This window comes from Tupaia chinensis, unplaced genomic scaffold, assembly GCF_000334495.1.
Source record: "Tupaia chinensis unplaced genomic scaffold, TupChi_1.0 Scaffold143823_1, whole genome shotgun sequence".
In the NCBI taxonomy this organism is placed as follows: domain Eukaryota; kingdom Metazoa; phylum Chordata; class Mammalia; order Scandentia; family Tupaiidae; genus Tupaia; species Tupaia belangeri.
The window spans coordinates 641,528-646,964 of record NW_006203673.1 but is presented as its reverse complement, the minus strand read 5'-3'; the positions used below and the strand labels follow the sequence as shown (position 1 = coordinate 646,964).

Genomic DNA, 5,437 nt, shown 5'->3' with positions numbered 1-5,437 from the left:
CTCCCCCTTTCAAGTTTGTTTTATATTTTTTTTTTTTTTTTTTTTTTTTTTAAGATTTTTGTGAGGGTGCAGTGTGTGTGTGCACTCCACAGAAAGAGGGAAAGTGAAAAGTCACCCCCTGAGAGATGGCCACACTGCAGCCCGTCCTCCATGGTCCTCCTGGGATTTTGGGCGTGTGTGCACACGTGCCCAGCGTGATTCTTCAGTCAAACTGCGGTCAGCCGCGTGTGAGTCCAGTGCCTTGACCACTGTGCCACCTGCTGGCCCCGTCCCGTGCAGTCTCAGTGTACTCGGAGTTGGACGGGCACTACCACAGTCAGTCTTTCTCTTTCATGCTCTGAGAAGGCAAGCCGGGCTCCTTGGCCGCCCCTCACAGCTGCTGGGGCCAGGCAGCCGTGCTCTGCCCGCCAGACGTGCTGTTCTGGGCATGTCGTGTGAGTGGCGCAGCCAGCGTGTGCCCCCACGTGTTCGGTTCCTTCCACATGGCGTGTTTCCAGGGTGTCTCCTTGGAGCCTGAACCGGGGCTCAGGCTGCGGCTGAGGGGTGCTGTGCCAGCCTGCATCTGCACTGTGTCCATCCCGGTGGCCAGCTGGCCTTACTGCCTGGGCTGCTAGTGCTGTGCAGCTATCTGTCAGGCGCATCCCCCGCAGACTCCCTGGCAGCTCTTGTAGCCGCTGTCCAGCTGCCAACAGCGAGACGGGCCGCATGGGACTTGCTGCTGCGCACTGGGCTGCCATGGCCTCCAGGTGGGGTTGCTGCACCCATCATGTTCCGTCCTCCGATTCTGGGCTCCTGGGGCTTGTAGCTTCCCTGTCTCTTTGTCCTGTGGTCCTGCCTTGGGGACGTCCCTTCACTGCCAAGTTGGTGGGGCGGGACGGGAGTGGAGCAGGGTGACGCTGCAGCTGCTCCCAGCTGTGGCCCTGCTGATGTGCCCCGTCCCTGGTGTCAGCCATGCTGTGTGGTCTTGTACTCAGACACTGGTCTGCATGTGGATGCAGAGCTACCTGGTTTCCCTGTCGTTCTGGGAGACGGTGGGCTGGTGCCTCCCTGAAGGGGGAAGGCCACCTTCCCTCCCTCAGCTGCTTGGAGTCGCCAGGTTGGACACCTCCACTCCGTGTGGGGTTGGTGAAGGCGACCCGACTGCTGCCCAGGACAGAGGCTGCGCAGCTGCGTGAACCTGTGTCTGCAGGCTGAGAGCACCTGACAGCCAGGTGGACACCGCAGGGCCCAGCCCCTCGTGCTATCCTATCTGCACAGGACTTGTGGGTCACGTCAGCCCACTCACCCACATCGCATATGTCCATCACAGCCCTGAGACCAGGCACTGGGCTGTCCAGGTCTGATGTGGGGTTCAGAGAGGCTCCGTGTTGCCAGGCCTCGTCCTCCCCTGCCCATCCTGCCCACTCGCCTCCTGGAGACAGTCCTGAGTTTAGTCTGCTCCTCCTCACTGTCCCCTGCCCACCTCGGCCTGTAGGTCTCTTACATTCTCTGGGCTAGCTACACTGTAGCCTTCACAGTCTGCATCTTCTTGCTTTTATTTTCCTGCTGTATCTGAGAAACAGGTCCGCGGTTGCTTTTCAGAAGTCCTCGGTGCTGTGTGGTGGTTTGCCAGCCGCTTCCTCATGGGCCGTGTGGCTGAGGATGCTTCAGCGGCCGGCGCCCAGTTTGCATGTCCACCTCCCCTGCTGTGGAGAGCACCTCATCTATGTAGCCTTGCCCTGCTGGCCCCGTCTTGGCCACGTTCTTCTGAGTTCACAGCTTAACCTGAAGCTGCCTACAGAGTGCTAACCCTGGGCTTGCATGTGGGCATGGCACAAGGTGGAACTGGAACCCCAAAATCCCAAGAGGAGACTGGAGAAGGGTCAGGCTTGGCCAATCCCTAGGGGGAGAGAGTTGTCTCACTTTCCTTCTCTGTCTCTCTCTTTCTCTCCAGTGAGCGCATGCGCCCCACGGCAAAACATCTAAAACAAGATAAAAAGCTCTAATGACGAGCAGTTGACACACAGCGCTCTGGACCTGTGGACGGGCGTGCGCAGTCCAGACGGCTGCCCATGTGGGCTCTCAGCAGCCTGCCTGGCCCGCCCTGCCCCTGCGGCTTGGTGCTGCCAAGTGGGCCCTGTGTGTCCTGGCTCCGTGTCTGGCACTCACACTCTGGAGGTGGGGCAGCCGTGGCTCTGGGCAGCCCACTGGGCTGCATCGTGCAGACCGAGTGCCCTGCCGGCATGCCCCACTTCAGTGACATGTGCTTGTCCGTGGCCCATCCTGGGCCATCAAGAAGAAAGCTGCTGTAAGTGTCTGCACCCTCTTCTATGGACACGTCACTCTTGGGTGCTGCCTGCAGTGGGAGTGGCCGGGCAGCCATGCCCGCCAGCCTGTCCCGTAGCAGTGCCCATGACTGCACCAGTGCCTGCTGCCCGCCAGCGAGCCTTTGCGTCCCAGCTAGCCTGGTGGCTGCAAAGTGGGGTCAGCACACAGTCCTTGGGACCGAGGGGGCGCTGAGCTTTCCACTGATCTGTGTGTGGGAGGTGGGTGTGCCAACCCTTTGCCCGCTGTCCGTGTGCTGCCGTGTTCTTACTGAGCCTTCCGCTTCACCAGGGGCCAGCTTGGCTGCCTCTTCGTTCTTTCAGCAATACTTTCTGAGGGGCGTAGTGGTTACATCGGTGGACTCCTATGTAGTCGACCGCGGTTTGAGTCCTGGACCCAATGTCTTAAAATTTAACACCGGTGGGACCAGCAGTTAGTGTAATGGTAATGTCGCTGAACTCCCATGTAGTTGACTATGGTTCGCGTCCCAGACCTGGTGACTTAAAACTCACACCAGGCACGTGTGCGCATGTGCCCAAGATCCTGAGTGGAGAATGGAGAAGGGATTGTGGTGTGGCCATACCCTCTCGGGGTGGGGGGGTATTATTTTGTGCTCTTTCTCTGTCTTTCTGGCGAGCGCACACGCCCTATTGGCAAAAGACCTCTCAAAAAAATCCCACTTTCTGAACAAAACATGTCTGCCCTGTCATGCCCCGTGGGACAGCACAGCAGTCCAGGCTGCCCTAGCTCAGGCCACAGCTTAGGCAGAGGCTGCCACGTGGGCTTGTGGACGAGCACTGGACGTGCCGGCAACAGCTGCCTGACGGTCGTGTCCCCAAAATTCAGCACGGTGGAACTGCACGACCCCATCACACTCTCGTCGCTTTGTGGGGTCTTTGTAGAAGTTTTTGCCTTAGGGCGTGTGCGCTCGCTGGAGAGACAGGCACAGCGAGGGGGAAAGTGAGCAATCACCCCTTCTCCATTTTTCTGGGATCTCGGGCACGCATGCACACACATGTACCCAGTGTGAGTTTCAAGCCACTGGGTCCAAGACTTGAACCACAGTCAGCCATGTGGGAGTCCACATGGTAACCATGCTACCTGCTGGTCCTGCTTTATTTGGAAGAACACAGGGCATGTGGCTGCCGCCCTCTCTGGTGAGAACTGGTTTCCAGGGCTTAGTGACTCCAAGCCCCTCACCCTGAACGCATACCAGCAGCACTTCCTGTAGTAGGGCCATTTCACCAGGGACAGGCTTATTGTGGTAAAATAGATGTCACATGAAGTTTAACATTTTAACCTTTCTCCATTGCCAAGGGCGTGTGTTCCTACCACAGCTCCCCTCCGTTTCCCCCATCCTGTCGGAGTTCGGGGCATGCTCGCACAGCGCGTGGTGTGCTGCGGGCTGTGGGGCCGGGATTCGAATGCCGTCGGCCCTGTGGGTCCACTGCCTTAAACCAGCAGGCTGCAGCGATGCCCTTCTCATACTGGTTTAACAGGCCGGGGGACCTGCTGCCAGTGGGTTCTAGTTCTGTCTGCCTGGTCTTTGGTTTCATATTGAGAGGTTTTGGGGGATTTTTTGTTTTGTTTTGTTTTTTTAATTTGCTATAGTGTGTGTGCCAGAGAGAGAGAGAGAAATCAGCCCCCGGGGAGAACAGCCATGCCACAGCCGCTTCTCCATTCTGTCCCGACTTGGGGCACGCACGCACATGCACCACATCTAGTGTTCAGCTGCCGGGCCCAAGACTCAAGCCTTGATCAGCCACTGGTGTCCAGTGCCTTCACCTCCTCGTGACCAGCCCTTGCCTTTGTTTGGAGGGCTGTTTTCACTGCTGCTGGCACTCTTGCACGCCCATCGTCCTCTGGCTCCAGCCCTCTGTTGAGAGGTTGGGCTCTGAATCTTGTCCTCTGTGAAAACGAGTCCCACCCACCCAGCTACGCGTGGGTTTCTCTGTCCTGCTGCTGACGGTCACTGGGGGCCCTGCTAGAGCGCCCCTAGGCCGGTGCTGTCTTCGCGATTAGCTCCCTTTGTTGGCCGTGGTCTCTTCAGAGGCCGTGTGGTTCTGTGGACGTCCCCGTCCTTGGAGTGCAGGTGACACATGCTCTGTGCTTCCGTGGCTCCTGTGTGCCTTTAGTTCATGTGCGCTCACTGGAGAGACAGAAGTGAGAAGTTGCCCCCAGGGGTGGCCACGCCATTCCCTGCTCCAGTCTCTGCTCAGGATCTTGGGCGTGCACACACACATGCCCAGCATGAGTTTTAAGCTGCCAGTCCAGGACTGAAACCACAGTCGCCTGCATGGGGATCTAGCAACATAACCACTGCGCCATCGCTGGTCCCCTTGCACCTTCCACGCATCCCCACACTCCTGCCCTCCCTCCTCTCCACGCAGTCCTGGCTCCCTCCTCCGCACGTCCTCGCTGGCCGGTTCCTTTATCAGCCATGTCCAGTCTGCCATTCCTCCGCTACTGGGCCTTAATTGGAATGGGTACATTTCTCACAGAGATGGTTTTATTCTCGTCCTCTGCTGAGATGCCCATGTGACCTGCCCTCTCACGTCACCATCCTCTGCCATTTGCCGTTTTTCCTTTGGTCTTATTTTTCAGGTCCCAGAGTAGTGGACTGGCTTCTTGGGTTGGTTGGTTCTGTTTTCTTATGCTCTAGACATCATGTTGAAGACTGCAGAGATGGCCAGGCACTTCACCTGTGTTAGCCCCATGGCCGTGTGCCTGCCGGCTGCTGGCCAGACGGGTGGGAACGGCCTCAGACTGGACAGGTCAATCTATTCTGGTCTGTCCAGATTTCGAGTACAGCTGTCAAGGGTCCCAGTCAAAAACCGGGTGTTTCTGGGTCCGGCCTTCCAGGCGCCGAAGGGTTGTTTTTGTCCCCGACCTCTGGGGGTCTGTGACAGCCTGCCCAGCTCTCTGCCTTTGGGCCCAGGGAAGCCTTGGCCTCACCCCTGCACTCCCTCTGGACCTGTCCCCTGCTTCTTCAGTGGTTCTCTGAAGCCTTTCACAGTCTTTAAGTCTGGGTTTTTCTCTGCAAGAGGTGATCAGTCCCAGTTACAAACTATGACCGTGGGCACGGCAAAGCTCCTCGTTCACACACTCCACTGGAGACCTGCCCGGGTGCCCG

At 58.1% G+C, this 5,437-nt stretch overlaps 1 protein-coding gene across 1 annotated transcript in view; it reads left to right on the top strand.

Annotated features, from left to right (window-relative positions):
* Positions 1–5,437, top strand: part of THAP4 (THAP domain containing 4) — a gene marked incomplete at its 5' end in the record, with an annotated part of 36,396 nt that overhangs the window by 29,702 nt on the left and 1,257 nt on the right.